This window comes from Mizuhopecten yessoensis, unplaced genomic scaffold (assembly GCF_002113885.1).
Source record: "Mizuhopecten yessoensis strain PY_sf001 unplaced genomic scaffold, ASM211388v2 scaffold2329, whole genome shotgun sequence".
Taxonomy (NCBI): Eukaryota; Metazoa; Mollusca; class Bivalvia; order Pectinida; family Pectinidae; genus Mizuhopecten; species Mizuhopecten yessoensis.
In genome coordinates, this window is record NW_018404492.1 from 7245111 (window position 1) to 7263280 (window position 18170).

Sequence of the window (18170 nt, forward strand, 5' to 3'; positions counted from 1 at the left end):
TGTACGCATGCATGCTTTCGTAATGACCTCAATATGGGGTTAATATCTTAGTCTGAATTTGAAAAGAATTATTAGTAGTAGTAGTAGTAGTAGTGCGTCGAAATGGCAATTTTCATTTTATAAAATATTTGTAGTTCTATTTCTACGTGTAACACTATGCTTTAATAATGAAATACAATTCTCACTCAAAAAGCAGAAGAAATCTAATATGTCGGCCTCGTATTGTTTCCCAGACACTTCGTCAGCAGAGAATGATAATGCCCCCATTATCGCTATTTTCCGGATTAACATTAAAGGGAACAATTAAAACAAGATCTGATATGCATACAATTGCACGTGTTTTGAATTATGTATTCTAACACTCTAAACACTGGCACGTGCAGTTTACGATGACAGGCCTATTCTCATGTGGACAAACAGCGGACTCGGAAACACTGGGGACAATGCACGTGTCACCAACGCACGCGCTTGATGGAAACATACGGATAGCTAAACGGTGTACGTGAATGCCAAGTGCAGCAGATTGGGGCATTAGTGAGAAATGTTGAATGATAATTAATAAATGGAATGTGCATAGATGGTGATGGGCGCTGATATTTAAAGTACTCAGTTTTGTTAGAAGGATGTATGTTTGAAGTCATCCCTAAAACGATTTCCTAAACGATAATCAGCATGCAAAATGAAAAAGGCAATAGTTCCAGTGGTAACAACGTTAGCCGTATCTCGTATATGTGTTGGTGCATCAGGACAAGATGAATCGGAGATCAACCTGTATGGAGAATCAACATATTGAACATCGGCTATTCTTAAATATTATCAATATAATCACAAGAAGGTTTGGATTTAAAAGACTTAAACCAGAAATATTGAGGTTTTAGAATTTACTTGAAGGCAAACGGGACTTCTTTTGTCAAACTTTATTTGTGAACTCACAAGTGCTCCTACTTTTTTGAGAGCAAATCATCATACAATGCTACAAATATATCACCATGTGATAAAATACGGTCCAACTAGTTTTAAAACCTAATACATCACATGTTCATGAAAAAAACACTTTCTGTTTAAATGGCATCAGCAAAATTTGATATTTTCATTAAAAGATACAATGTAGATATACTCTTTTCATGCATATTGATGTGCTTCTTGAGGGAGTGATCTACTTTTCATACTTCTAAGAGGTGATGAGCAAAACAACAAATAGATATTTATCTATCTACATTGTACTATATATAGTATATGTTAAAAGACGTTTCTGAATCGAAATCGTACGGTTTTTGTAGCAAGCCCCAAAACTATTTTCACTGGTTTTCAAAATCGAACAAAAATGGTGCATGTGTATTTAGATCTGGTGAAAAAAATTGAAAGACATTTGTGGGTTGACCACAACGTATTCACACACTTTCACTCAGACACCCACACAATAACAGAAAGGAAAGGGGGAGAGAAAAGAAAGAAGAAAGATAGAAAAGGAGACATTTAGAATCTGTTGGACTTTGTAATAAATTAGAATACAAGATCAAAAATTATTTTGTTTGAAGCTTCGTTGATTGTATCTGAACCATGTAAGAGTATATTGACAAGAACAGCAGGCATCAACTCTACAATAAGGTCTGGATTGATATTTGGAGCAAATTTATTCCATGCTTCTCGAAGCATTTTTCACGGATAATGTTATGGTTTAGACATATTAAGAAAAAATGTTTTCCATCTTCGTAAGAATTCACACAGAGATCACAGAATTGATTTGGAGTTACCAGAGGTGTGCGATCAGTAAGAGCTCGCGAGAATGACTTAATTGTGAGAGACAGAAAACATCGCGGACTCCTATTGTTTTTGGAAAGAATGACAGATGAATGAAGGATTTTCTTGAGAGTATAGGAAGGATGGTGTTCGAGGTTCTAAAATTATAGTTTTGAGTGCGATGTGTCAGAATAGGACAGATATATTTTTGAGTACGGGGGACAAAGGTCATTCTTAATTTTGTATAACATTTTAAGTCTATTGCTTTTTCCTTCTGTCACTAAGTGATTCCCAGCATAATTCACTTAGAAGTTTAGCATATTTCGTTACCCTATAGTCACCCGTGCATATCAAGGCTGCCATTCGTTGTTCACTTTCAATAAGTTCAGATTCATAATGACTGCAATTGTCAAACAGTATATTACCATATTCCTATATAGATCTGGCCATCGATTTGTAGAGAGTCTCAAGACCAGGTCGAGAGTATGCCTGTAGTATGTTAATTTGTTTGTTTGCCTTCGCTACGATCTCTGATATGTGTGTATGCCAGCTTAAGTTTCCAGATAAGAATATATCAAAATGTTTGTGGGTATTTACATGCATGATAGGAGTATTTTCGAGCTCAAGATTGGGTTTATTCAAAGTTCGTCTTTTGGAAAATATGCTAAGTTCAGTTTTAACTGCTTTAAATGTGACCAACCATAGCTTTGACCACTGAGATAAAGTAGATAAATCTTCGTTTAGCTTATTGCATGAATCAAGACTATTGATTTCAGAAGAGAGTGACGTATCGTCAGAGAATACATAAATATCAGGTAGGATGCATACGTTGATCATTAAAATATACCAAAAATTAGCAAAGGCCCGAGGATAGAGCCCTGAGGAACTCCGGAATTGATAAACCTACGATCAGAGGCTTGACCGTTTAAATCTAGAAACTGATTTCTATGTAATATATAGCTTTTGAGCAAAGTAGACTTCATTTGATGCCATTTTTTTCAATTTGAAAAGAAGGCCTTCATGAAACACCTTATCAAACGCTTTTGAGACATCTAAAAATATTGTACAAACATTTTTACCATCAACTGTACATTGGTGTGTGTTATGAACTATTTTCAACTATTGATTTATTGTAGAATCATTTCTCTAAAATCCAGAGTTTTCTTCAATGAAAATTGTGTTTGTCATAAAAAAACCGCATAGATACGCGGAAGAAGGGAGATGGGTCGATAGTTTTAACATCTTTTTTACAGCCCTTTTTATGTATTGGGCAAACTTGAACAACCTGGCCTGAGAGAAATATTAAAAATATCCTATACCATCTGGTCCTGTTGCTTTGTTCGTATTTAGAGACTGAAAAATGTTACATTCTTCATCTGAAGTCGTTTGCACATTGCTGATTATAGGTATGTTATCATGTGCATTGCTTGGAGGGAGTACCGATTTATCTATGTTGTCCTGGATTGTGCATTGTTTCGAGAAATATGTGTTAAACATATCGGCCTTGTCCCTATCGTCGTGTGCGAGGTGATTGTTTTCAATTAACGGATGGATTTGTTGTTCACATGTTTTACCCAGAGGTGATTTGGTTATAGACCAAAACTGCTTAGGGTTAGTGTTTTCATTGGACAGTTTTCTAATATTGGACTCTTGATGTTGTTTTAACGCTTCGCGTTTTATACGATTTGCTTCTCTACGCGCTACTTTAAAATATCAATCTCTTTCCCGAAAGCTCTACGTACCGTGTTCGTTATCCACGGTTTGTCACGAGGACGAAAAGTCATTATCTTATTTGATATATAGCTTATACATATGTCTAAAATAAATTTGTTTATGTTTATATAGGGATTGAATGGAATTTTGTCCATGTACATTGCGGCAATGAATAGCAGTAGCTGATCTACATATCTTCTGGGGAGCGCTAACGCATCCCACAGGCTATGTAGATCAGTACTGTTATTCATTGCCGTAATCTACATGAAATAAATCCATTCAATTCATATATTGACGCTACGGTGAACTACAATAAAATAGTTACAACACTTTTTGTAAATTTAATATTTTTTAATATTAGTATCGGTCAGAAAACCATAAAAAAGGAACAGCCAGAACTCCAGCCTACACACAGACTTCAAATGTTCGACTTCCACAGATAAGGTGATTTTGTTGAAACGAAAATATATACATAGAAACTAATATTAACCAACACTTGATATTTCTTTCATTTTTGAAAGATGATCTTATTTGATTATTTTTTTCTCATTACACACCGCACATTATATTTTAAAAAGTGTATGTCCGCACTATTGCGAGTCGGGAGTCAGTATTTAATATGACAATGTTATTAGTAATTCTTTTAGTTTTGAATTAGAAATAATAATAATAATAATAATAATAATAATAATAATAATAATAATAGTACAATGGTGCACCATTCATGATTTTTGCAATGTTTATTATTATTTCTCGCAACTACGTTATCTCGGAGAAGGGGAGATAACTATTATCAGAAACGGTACAATGCGTAGTAATATGAAGTGGTTATTGTGTGTGAAATCAGCTTTCTGGTTGCACGAGAATCGTTGTATTCATAGTGTATTTATAGTATTATGGCAGATGTTTTCAGTTGGTAGATTCATGTACAGAACAAACACCAAGAATGTAAATATAATCACATGATGAATTTGATCGAATACGTCAAGGTATATGAACGGCTTTAAAAGCGTAATTCAGACCTAAGATATCTGCTGTTATATAATCCCATATAGTTCTTTGACAAGATTGCAGCTTAGAAATTGTGCAATGCTCAAGGTTACAGAGTGGAGCTGTTACCTCACAATCAGCCACCAAACGGGCTTTATCCAAAAATATTAAATCTAGAATATGAGTTTTTAGTAAAATGAGTACATTCGTTAATTGCTTTGGAGTGCAATATTAAAAAATACTTACAGGTAAGATGAGAGTTCGTGTCACAAAAATACTGACAGTTAAATTTTATAGTTAATTTCGTAAAAAGTACTGACAGTAAAACTCACAGGTAAGTTGAGAGTTCATGTAACAAAAGGACTGACCGCTCAACTCACATGTAAGTTGAGAGTTCGTGTAACAAAAGGACTGACCGCTCAACTCACATGTAATTTGAGAGTTCGTGTCACCAAGGGAGGGACTACATTATTCTCTATTTCATTAGATCGATTGTAAAAGATACCGTGTTCGAAAATAGACAAACATACTGACCGTATTGAGAGCTCATGTCACCAAAGGACTGTATATTGATATCTATTTCGCGTTAGATCAAATTTAAAAGTAACAACATTTTGTTAATTACCTTGTACAAAAATAGACAAAAAATACTGACAGTAAAACTCAAAGGTAAGTTGAGAGGTCATGTCACAAAAATACTAACAGCTCAACTCACAGGTAAGTTGAGAGTTCATTTCACAAAAATACTGACAGCTAAGCTCACAGGTAAGTTGAGAGTTCATTTCACAAAAATACTGCCAGCTAAACTCACAGGTAAGTTCAGAGTTCATGTCAACACAGGCCTATACATTGTTATCTATCAATTGTAGGAGCATAACATCCATGATGGATAACAATACCCTACAGAAGGCTATCAATGTCAGTGTCCAGTCGGATTTGATGTATTTTCCCTCGAATGACGCGCACGAATATTTTTGCATTCCACGCCCAGGCGTCAGATAGATCCTCGTTGTGTTGGGCTTCGCGTAACATTCCTTCGTTCCTTATGGTAAGGTCCTCATGGATGGAAATGCGGGTTGACTTGAGCTTTGATCTCGCTTTCATAATAGCCATCTTGTTGCTCCTTTTAAGAAGCCTTACGATCATGGGTCGTGGTTTAGAAGCTTTAACTGGCTGTACTCTGCTACGCTTCTGACCAAGGCAATGAGCGACCTCGATGTCGATACCGTGCAAACCGAGAGAGCTTTCGAGGATTTGTGATACTTCTATAACACAACTTCCTCCCTCCGTCTCAGGGATACCGCGGATATTCCCGTTATTTTTCCTATTGTATCGAATCACGACGTTTAGCTCAGATTCCAATAGGTGTGCATTCTTTTTTAAAGCTCCTCGTGAATGAAGTTTCCGCTTACATTGCTAGTGGAGTGTATCTGGTGTTTGAGTTCAGTAATCAAGTTGTCTCTTTTCTAATTTCAAATTCTAATTTGTTTAATCAACTGGCTTTTTCTTTGTTTTCGCTTTCAAGAACGTTCAATCGAGTCTCAAAGCTATCAAGTCTGGTATTGAAAGACTCCAAAAAAGCTGACTTCATACTGTTCATTGCAGCCTCGACTGCCACACATACAGCATTTTCAATTATTTTTTTGAGATCCGGAGACAAAATATTATATTTTTTACCCTCAGTGCCTTCCAAGGTGAACGACCCACTAAGGTCACATATAGGCTTTTTTAAACCACCGGGCCCCAATGGAGTGGATGGTAGCTGTTCTTTACCTGGGGATGCATCATTTGTATCCTCCATTGTTCAAGTTTAAACAAAACACAGACAATTCTAACCCTACATTTGAGATTTATGTGTGCACCAGCATATCAAGGTGCATGCAACGACAATCAGACGACCAGTAAACCGTGGTCCTTCCTGGTCGTCAGCTGTAGTGTGTATTACCCATTCGGCACGTTAACGTTCACCTTGAGGGCTGTTCCTTTCTAATATCAATGTTTGATATGGAGTATGGCAATAAAACGACATTAAAACAGCTTAAAGCATGACGTATCCCGACAAACCTAGTCACGAATTCGTCAAAATATACCCGATAAAGATATGAACGCACGCACCAACTAATATTCGATAGCCTTACACGACTACAACATCGGGAATAAACCCACAGCGCTGGAATAAATACCCAGCTTCTGTCGTAAATCTCCTATTGTAAACCGCACGACTCCAAATATTGCTTTGTTACAGGCATAGCGCACAGTACTTTTAGTTTAATTAAAGACAAAAGACGTGCTCTAGTAAAAATGCTTTTGAGAGACATGGATGCACCGTAGTAAATGTCGGGTTCGTGCTGGTTGTTCTGTTTCTGTGAATTAGGAGGGCTCGGTTTGTCCCTAGACAACGAGATTGTTACTAACATGACTTCCATTTCGCAGTATTGCCTCCACAGAACCCGTGACACCGTCAATTTACCTCGTCAAATTATGTCTAATATTCTTGCGCTAACTTAAAGGCCCTGTGGTTGAGAAGTAATCACTACTGCAATGATCCTCCGGGGACTACAATACGGAAGGCACACTCAAACGAAACGTGCTAATGAACTCCCGTGATTGATGTCAATGGTTCACACGATAAAATATGTGGTGTATTAAATGATAATTACAGCCAGTCAAATAAATGGTTATGTTCAATATGTCCAAGGTCATGCATATTTAAATGCTGAAATAGCCTTGCCTCGATACGTTAGCCTTTGCAGAGTCTGGACATTTTGACTGCCGTTTTATATCAATATGAATACTAATTGAAAAAACACTCTTTGTTAATACAGAACTAGTGAAAACTGTTCAGACCAGAACAGTGGTGCCATTTGCGGCAGCATTGATAATCAACAAGTTATTCCGATCTGAAGTACCTTGAAAACAGACATTTACAAGATCTGAAAAGCCATGACATAACCCGAGGTGTACCGTTATGTGTAGAACTATGAGTATGGCATAAAAAGGTGTATTCAACCCGAGGTATGCAATTATACGTAAAGTGTATACTGGATATGTGATTTCATAATTATTTGCCCATTGTATATACAATGTAAGACCCGAAGTATACGAGTATATTGTGAGAATGACGTCATAACTTGTAAAATTCGACTGTAAGTATGATGTCATACATCTGTAACGTGTATACACGACTCGGGGTTTACACGTGGTTATCAAGCAACGAAGTAAGTATGCCCATACCAAATATGTTATGTAATTTGTATAATGTGACGTCACATCAGGTGTGAAGTTATGACTTAATAAGTAGGCCAAATACTTCAACATGACGTCATCGAAAAAGGAACAATGATCGAAGGAAAGGTATTCATTTCATCGGCAGTTACACTGTAATCCCAGTAACGTATACATCAAAATATTTATTTTATATATATTATATGAAATTGAAAAAGTTCTCCTGTATGTTGAATTCAACTTAAAAAAATGAGCTTGAATGGAAACTTTAAAAATTTTCATAAATTCCATTAATATTTTTTTTATTTTTTTAACATCTTTGACGTGTTTTTCAGTGAAAAGGGACATTTTGTTATATTTTAAACACATGCAATATGACCAGTTATGACGTCATCAAATAGAAAAGAGCATCGAGCCAAGGTCAAGTATGAAATGAATAGTTTAACTTAGATGTATAATGTGATTATTACGTTTGCGCCGATCTTAGTACTGTAATACAACTTAATTAAATAATGATGACGTAATTTTATGAAATTAATTATATTCAACTGTTTCCAACGTGTAGTAATAAAAAAAAAACCACATTTATGACTAATATACGATATGCAATAATAACATTGCTGGGATAAATGCGCTTTGCTATCCTTATCACTACTGTCCGTATGTATCGTTATGACGTTGGTTTCCACACTCAAAACTCATCACATTTCGAAACTGACACGACAATTCATCAATAACGTCATTTTGATCTTTGATATTAAAGTCCATTTCACGGGCAAATGGAATAATCGGATATCGAGCTTGGGAACTCTATGATTCATTTCTGAATTTATATCATTTGTCATTATTTGTCTACTGTTGTTGATACTGCTGGAATGCTGGCCAATATCGAAACACACAGACTGGAACACAAGACTACTATTGGTGTAGTGTTACGTATCCGAGTACCTTATAATCTAAACGATATCACAACAAACTAACTAGTCATTTGGCCGTATTAAGTTATATCATCATCAAAGTGACTTGGATTATAAAATCAATGCTAGATAACATCAACACAAATCTAATGCATGTGTACTTGGTACATTGAAAGGCCATGGTTAATCCAATAACACAAAAGAGGGAATGGAAGACCAATGCTACGGAGCATGATGCCATCACCAAAAGGACATAGTCACGCGCAAGTGCATGTTGATTAGGGGATCTGATTTACCACCGGTAGTGACGTCATCATGCACTGCTCTGACGATTAAGTACATTTGACCGTGTTTCTATTCCATGGGCCGCCACTTCATTCGAGATATATATTCTATTTAACTTTTCGGTCACGGACATTGAGAACAACATCAAATAAACAATCCATAGGTTATCTGCGGCAAATACACGCTGATTCTTATATGTTCGTATGTCGACTTCTGAAAGGAAAATGAAATTGACATTAAAATGGAAATGTAATGATTTTTCTGCCGTAGATTTGCTATTGAGTATATTCAGATATTACAAAATGACATTCTATTTGGCCGGGTCCGACATGCTTTCCCATCCTGCGATGTGTGGACGAGATACCGGGCTGGTCGGCATGACAAGAGGAGAGAATCGCTGCTCCCAGTGATGAAAACTCCTGATAATGTCAAATTATTCCTCGTATCGGAAACATTTATCGATAAATGTGAGTTGTATATACATTGGGGCAAAAATGCATTTCAGATTTATAAATGTTCTCGTTTTTTCAAGAATTGCGGTAGAAATATTGATAACGAACATGAAATAATCTTAAGTCATTCAATTTGATAATAAAAGACGTCATCAATTTTCTTTCTCCGAGAACACAATTATTTCCAATTTACACAAAAATGGCATAAATCTGTGTGTTGGGATTGACTGTTGCCGTGATCTTGTTACATATCGTGCTATTGAACAGTTCATTCATGTGATTTATTACATAATGAACTACATGTATAGTTAACATGTACATCATGTTACGTTGTATTGCTGCGGGCAATTTCCAGTGGAATCACTTTTATAAGCAAAAAACTTTTTTCTTTCTTTACATTTTGTGTATGCCATCGATTGACTTCAGTATGTTTATCAGATGCACATTGCTGTGTCCTTTCGGGTCATAAGGTCAAATGATGTCTCTGTGATTCATATTAGTTAAACGCAAAATGATGTCACACCCTCCCCTCACCCCTACTCCTCATTGTTGCTCCATTCCCGCCCTATCCCATCCTCCAACTCTAACCCTAAGTTATGGATTATATTGAAAGATGATTTGACTCAATGTTAGACTATGAATGATGAATGAATAATAGTAAAAATTGAAAAATTAAAAACAAAAATTACAGGTTTTATAATAAAATACGCTAGGCCTAAACAAGATAAGTTGTTATCCCGATCACATTGACAACTAGATGTAGTAACTGTTGTTATTTCCTGTCACTTGTTTTGTTTTGGTATGGTTACCAATTTGGGTAGCTGTGTGATCGTTTGCATTATGAAAAAACCCCACTATATCAAACAAAACTAGTATTCGTAACAAATAACAAAATGTAGTTGATTTATATAAGACTTTGTATTGAGACCATATTTAACATATAAGGCGTTATATATATCAATGGTTATTTTATGTATTAATTTTATTATTTAACAACAATTCTGTAATAAGTTACATCGAATTAATATCAATCACCCGTGTTGGCCCGTATATTAGCACGCGGGCGTTTTAATGCGGGAGGAAACCGGAGCACCCGGAAAAAACCAACGTGGTCGGGTTTGTAACCCCATACCTCTTCACATCCGATCGGAGCATAGCTTAATTTATTTGTATATTATAATTTATATACTTATTTAGTGTGTTACATGACAATTAGTAATTTGTACTATCATGTTATGGGATCCATGCAAATTTGTCATCACTAACCTTCATGCAGAAGGATACGTTAACATCAGTTATATCTCATATAATCACATGTATTTATATTTTTTTATGAAAATACATGTCACTTAACCATCTCTTACCATCATGTTGTGGTATGCAGCTTACTTCCCTTACTCCTAATGTTTACGGTAGTTGAACAATATTTGATTAATATAGCAAATATGATTTCGAAGAAATGTATCTCACTTTGTATATATTTTTATTTTACCGATTGTTGACTAAATCAAATGCAAAATGAAATAAAAAGACACACAGAAAATGCGAAAGGCAGTCAACTGTGTACTTTTCAATATAGATGTATATGGTTGAATAAGGCAAATAGTCATACGAATAATGCAATCAGGTCAGCCACGTTACCATGTATATCTATCACATGAACAATGATGGTGATAGTTGGAAGATAATATCAGCATGGCGAATTACTGACAAACCAGTTGTATGGACATTTTAATCCCAGGTCACTTTAATACTTATGAAACGTTTGTGAGTTTTTCACGCATATTTTTGCCGTGTTTGTTATGTGGAAGAGCATTTCCTTTTACGATCATTTGTAATTTGTACTTTTACAGGTATGTCAGTATCTCAGGAGAAAAGAAGGGAAGTTTAGTGGAAAGGGATTTAATGAATGGCAACGAGAACCCCACCACCACCGTCGTTCAAGATAACTGATGCACCTAAAGTTCGCCTCGTTGTTTACTGTTTTGCTTTGTCTTAACACATACAGTGTAGATCATATGAAGATCATTGTCAGGAGATAATCATGTATTTAAGTTAAAGCAATACAAAATACACTAGGTGCTCTTTACAATGCGTAAACTGATCCTAACTTTGTGTTTTTATTTTATTTTATTGTTATTTTTTTACAAAACACGGTTATTTACTCTGCTGGTCGACTATTAGTCACTGAGGTTGGCTAAACATTGCAATTTTAATTTATTCTGACAAGGTTTACATTAATACTAATCTACGAATAAATGGTCTCCTACAGCCGAAAGTTGTAAATTTTATAATGTGGTATAGTCACTTTAGGACTACGGGCTCGTGACCGAAGGGTTGCGAGTTCGACTCTCGTCACAACACTGTGTTGTATCTTTGAGCAAGATACTTTACACCGCTTGTTCCAGTCTACACAGCTGTAAATGAATACGTGGTTGGGTAGTGCTTGAATTGAAGAATGCTAGATGTGAGCGCCGAAATAGCAGCACCGGCTGTATGCTCCCCAGACAGATGAGAAAGATATTGGCTGGTTGTAAAGGCCATATAACCACGGAAAATAGTTTATGGACCACTTTGAGACTAGGTTGTGATAAAGCGGTATATAAGAACCTCGAATTATTAATTATTTATTTTTAATATAGTATATGATTCTTTTCCTTTTGCTTTAGTTCTACATACGTTTCAAAACACGTTTGAGATTTTTTTAAATATTTTGACGGTACCAATTATGACCCTTATATGAACGAAATGACCATATGGTGCAGTGACTATTTAATTTGCTTGGCTTTCTGCATCAACAAAGTCATGTTGAAATAGGTGTGTTCTTATTCCTATTGATCACTGACATTTAATGTATACTTAAAGATCAATCCAACAAGTGAAGATAATGTCATGTTATCGTTATTTTTTTTTTTTTTTTATCTTTTATGACGTAATCTTCCCCATTATTCTTATACTTTGTGTATTGTTTATGTAAGATTATTCGTATGCAAGCATCCATAACAGTGCGGGAAGATTGCACGAGCATGACAAAGCCAGATAGAACTAACCAAACAGTCTTGTTTGGCGAGGTTGTTATGTCAACAATGGACCACCTTGTGAGTTATTAAATCAATAGCTACATACAGGTGATATATGTGTATAGCAATATGTTAAACTGATAGTATTCAACAAATATATATATATGTTTATGTGATGTTATACATATACTTGTAGTGTTTGATGTAAGTAGATTGCATATAATTAGTTAACTTAATTATTATAAAGATATCTCAGATATTCCTTTGTCACATGATCAAGGATTTTCAAATATTGCGAGAACACACTTTTCTTGTTCATTCTTGAAGTCGAAAATTCACCATTCGGTGGCATTACAGTAGATCATTTTATATGAATTCACGCGTAAAAATATGGCATGGTCGTGTTTACTAACTACATATCTAGAAACCATATGATCAAACCGTATGAATTGTCTGTTTCAAATGTAAAAATGCGTATAAGTTGCAACGGAGAAGTGCAGATCAGTAGAGGTTTGTGTCTACCCACGATCGTCACATATGGACAGTACTCTATACGCTCTGATCTTATTTTTATACTTGTACATTTATTATTGATGGCGATTGTGTGTAGATTGTCTATAGATGGACGAATATACTGCCGTAAAGCATATAATACATCTGGTGATCATCGCCGGCTGTGGTTTTACTTTCTGAAAAATCGATATGATATGGTCTTCAGAATTGTTAAAATAGTTGATATGCTGAAAACTTCTGAATATTGTATGTATATCATGAATTGAGAGCATTGCCCTGTGGTAATGTGAACTACAGACTTACATCAATTGTTTAACAGTATCCTTGTATCATCAGGTAGTGCTCAAAACATGTTGCACGAGCAGATTTTTTTTTTTTTTATATATATATATACATTTAATAACCCAGGCATGCATACATCATTCGTGGGTCGTATTGGGATGAGCAGATTAATTGCTACGTTAACAGAAAAAATGATTTTACCAAAACCCCGGGTAAGATATGTGAGAAAATTCCTTATGTAAGCATGGGGATATTGAAAAAGCTCTTATCTTAGGGCATTAGAAACTGGTGTTTTATAGAATTGGTTTTTTTTTCTTTATTTCGTTGACTGGATATTTTGCTGTACATAAACGATATATGCAGTGCTTTATTTAAACACTTCTTGTTTTATCGTAATAAAAAAAAAAATACAAAATACGTGCAGGTTTGCTGTTGACAACACCAAAGTAATGTGTACTTGTTAAATCAATCTGAGACGGTTGCACATCGATAATACTGTAATTGTATAACAACGTGAATACGATCATTCTGTCCCCGCATCATGAACGGATGTTTCATCGGTACATTTTAAAACTGTGGTGAACAAGCTCTAATTAAACTTTGTTGCTTAACTGTAATTTGCAATTTTGTAATAAGAACATGATATTCCAGGGAATGTGTGTCTATTATCTAAACGTGACGTTATCCAAAATAACAACTTAAACGACCATTTTGGTGTTTGGAAACAATTGCAAATTATCGAATAATGGATACTTAGAGGTCTATGCAAGTTATGTAACTTTGTTTAATTGCTAATTGTAGTTTGGATGAAATTAAGATGCCGGATAATTTTGGAACGTACATACCGTTAAACATAGCTGACTGCACCAGTTAGCTCTCTAATGTCTGATCAATGTATCTCTGTAGTATTGACGTTATTCTAAACCATTATCGTAACACGCGACTTTAATCAAATGTTTAAATGAATTCGAACTTTACGTATACAAACCATGTATAAACCCTTATTCTGTTTCTGAGAACAGATTACACGCTGATATGTATTCAGCTGAACTCATCAGCCTTCTACGTCGATCCCCACTAATGCATAGCAGCCGTGAATAGTACTGCAAAACACCTGTTATAAAACCTAGAAACACTTCCACTAGAAATACGTGTATATTCGATTGAATGATTAAATAATGTTATGTACACTAAGAGTACGACCAACCCCACCGTATAGTTCTCTGTTAGCCTATTTCACGTGTATTACGGCAACAGGTATCGAATATCGCATCAGATTCAGCTACCTTGTCTATTTCATAAAGTCTTTGATTTCTACATAAATCACATTGATATCCTAGCCATGTTAAGGCTGCGAGCATTCTTTTTAATTATTTACCAATTATTGCCTCTACGAAGCCTTAGGTATGCAGTCCGTGCTATGTGCTCGGGATTGTATACTCCCAATCATTCTATCTGCGGAGGTCTGGCTGATCGCCCTCACACCACCATTTGTTCCTATATTTGCATTGCCTTATCGATTACCAATCAAATATCGGGGTATTGTGGTCGATTTTGGTAAATCAGTTTCCTCTATAAACATGCAGGTTCTTTCAACTTTGCGGTGATTATATAACATTGATTAATATACATATGTAAGGTTATTTTTGGCATTGACTTTAACATAACCATTTACGTAATTGTGTAGCGCCTATTGTTTAAAACTTCATTCGACCGCCTGACATTTTGTTCATTATTAAAATAATTCAAAACATTATCGTCTTTACAAACCAAAATATTATGTTATAACGATAATATGAACAGGTTATGTTTATACTTAATTTCTTTACGTTGTCATTGCCCTTATCCTGTATATTTAATAACCCATTATTTATGAACTGACGTGTTTGAGAAGCAAATCATTATTAGTGTACCTACATGTTTGTGTAAAAATCCATGTATGTTTACTTACATGTTTATGCAATAAACCAATTATGCTAACATTTTGTGTAATAAACCGTTTTACTGACATTTTGTGTAATAAACTATTATACTGACATTTTGTGTAATAAACCGTTATACTGACATTTTGTGTAATAAACCATTATGCTGACATTTTGTGTAATAAACCGTTATACTGACAGTTTGTGTAATAAACTATTATACTGATATTTTGTGTAATAAAATAAATAAATACTGATGTATATGTTTGACAAACCATTTTACTGTCATGTATGTATTTTGCGAATGGGATATCAGATGCTATCGTTTTGTAATTACATATATCTTTCAGAATGCGATTTATATCAGAGGTGATGTTTGTCAAAGTGTTTTTGGACTAACCAGAACGGTACTTTCTCTTCACGACATTAAGAGCCAGGTTTGTTTCTGTTCTGATACAAAGAACGATACAGTAGAAAAGGTTTGTGTTATGGTACGCCAGTGCTACACACGCTATTGTGTTTACTAAACAACACATCTTATAGCATCTTTTACAGCAGATTTTATCAGAAAAGCATAAAAATGGCATAAGTTCGTTTTGTAGCCCATTTAAAATGGCGCAACTTTTTTGGTCACACACGATGTCGTAAGAATATGGTGCCGACGTTTACGATATTAATGTATCTAATTTTGCTTCCGTTACATTCTCGACGCTGTGAATACATTCAAAATGTAGTTAATGAACTATTTCCAGAATATACGTGTGCTTCGCACAAGTGAAACAGTTTGTAACCAACATAAATCCACATATATTCCATATTTTCTATAAATGCCTATTTTGATATCATACCCCTTAGCTACCGGAGTCCTGATATCAGACAAAGGGTAACACATTCTAGGGGCTGACATCGGTTTTGCGGATTCATAAGGGATACAATCTCAAAATGGTCGTATGGTGTTTTACTGTATAAACAAATCGTATTTTTATTTACACTTTATAAGCATCACAACTTCAAGGCTAAACAGGGAAATGTTTTGAACTTTGGTGTTTCGAGTTTACATTCTTCGCACAGATGTTGTTTTATTTTTCAGCTTTTTGCATCTTTTTTTTTCTCTTTTAGAGATCTCAAACCGGTCACGCCAAACAGTCCAGAATCATTTAATACAGATGATTTTTCACAGCAAAGTGAGTTTGTTGTATGTCAACAATTACCAAAAAAATGAAATGGCACGATGAAGCTTATTACAAACTTTCTTCGAAACGAGTTTGACACGTTTTAGAGGGTTTTGTAAAGGGTGCGCATTAATTAAATGATACACGTGTGATAAAACCCACTAGACTTGCAACTGTGTTTAATAAAAACTTATGTATGCAATTATGTAACTTATCAAAGGCAACGTAGTCAAAGCCCAATATAACCTGGAGATCAGTTAATTTCCTTAGATACGCTATGATATGATTTAACATGCACAAAGTCCAAGCTTAAAATAATATAACTTCCTCAATTATAGTACACTGTATAATGAACCATATTAAACATGCAAAGTACAAACTATTAATATCTTCTGGTTGCGAAGAGGAGAGCGCCAGGTGTTTTTCGATTGAGCTCCGCCAATCCTCCCATGTTTTGCTATTTTCATTACCCATCATGAATTATTTTTTTGGTCTAAATGTTGTGTAACATATATACAATGCATTCCTAATATATATCTTTTAGTATTTGACTTGTTGTGGTCAATTATGCCCATAAACCAGTTGAAGTGAATCTGATACCAACATCTGCCATCTTTGAATTTTTGACGGTGTTTTTATTTCAGGTGTCACCACTTGTTTAACTAAGTTACCATTGCCTATTACGGATTTTTCCATTAACCACTCTACCCAGCTATTCGTCTAGCACCTTTTTGTCTAACAGTACTGTCAATACAAGTTATTCCATTCTTTTTGATAGGGCCAGCACTCGGCGCCATTTTCAAAACAAAAAACACGATGGCGGTCTACACAAGATTTAGGTCCATCTTAGTCATATCAAAATCTAGTACAGTGGATAAGAGTTAATCGTTATTCACAAACTACTACCTTCCAGCTACCTTGTATGCCTGAAATGTTATGTCAAGTTTGGGCATTGTTTGATTGATTCGTCTTAATGAATTAGGCATTGGGCCTACCGCGCTAGGACAGACCCCGCATTGTAGCAGTGCTAGTCGTGTTACCGAGTCGGCGGTACAGCCCATTGTATAAGTAATTGGCCAGATCTAAAACAATCGAAACATCCCAAAACCTATACTGGTAATTTTAGTGATTTGTTATATCCCGCACAATATATATATATGCATGGGTGCCTGGGCTAGCTTACATCAGTTCAATGTTTCGTGATTATAAATTGTCCGAACCACTTACCATTTAGTGAAAATCTGACCCAGCATGGGAACTGTGCTAGTCAGGTAAATCATCTATTTTAGTCATGCAAATCCTTTATCTAGACTGAAATACCTATTTAGATTTGTACACTTATTTTATATCCTTTGTTTATCCTCAATTGTTCAGATTACATAACCACTCACTGAAAACCTGACCCAGCATGGGAACCATGCTAGTCAAGCAAATCCTTAAACAGTTAGCACCAGTACCTTTGTAGAACAGTCAAATTATATTAAGTGTCCATAAGTCGGTTACAACTTATGTCTGAACAAAAGTTAGCCAAATTTCTAGAGAAAGAAAATGTCTCCCTCCCTAGTGTGAATACCAGGACTAGGTATCCCATTTTAATAACAGCCAGCAAAAGATATTCACTAAATAATAGCAGTGGAACGGATTTTCCTTGCGAACTGTGGGGACAAGCAGGAGCAAACACTAGTACATTGGTCAACATACTACAGCGGAGAATAAGAAGTACTGTGGAGAGGCATATATCCGTGCTCTTCTACTTCTGGAGTGGAACCTGTGATCTGACCGTTAAGGACACCGTGAATAAGGCTATTAATCTCCAATCCCGAGACAATGGTACAGTTGAACAAATTCTTCAGCAATATAGAATAGCCGTGACCTTGGTGAAGAATACCCCTGGGGCTGACATCAAGTTCATTGATACCACCCACTACTCTATAGAGGC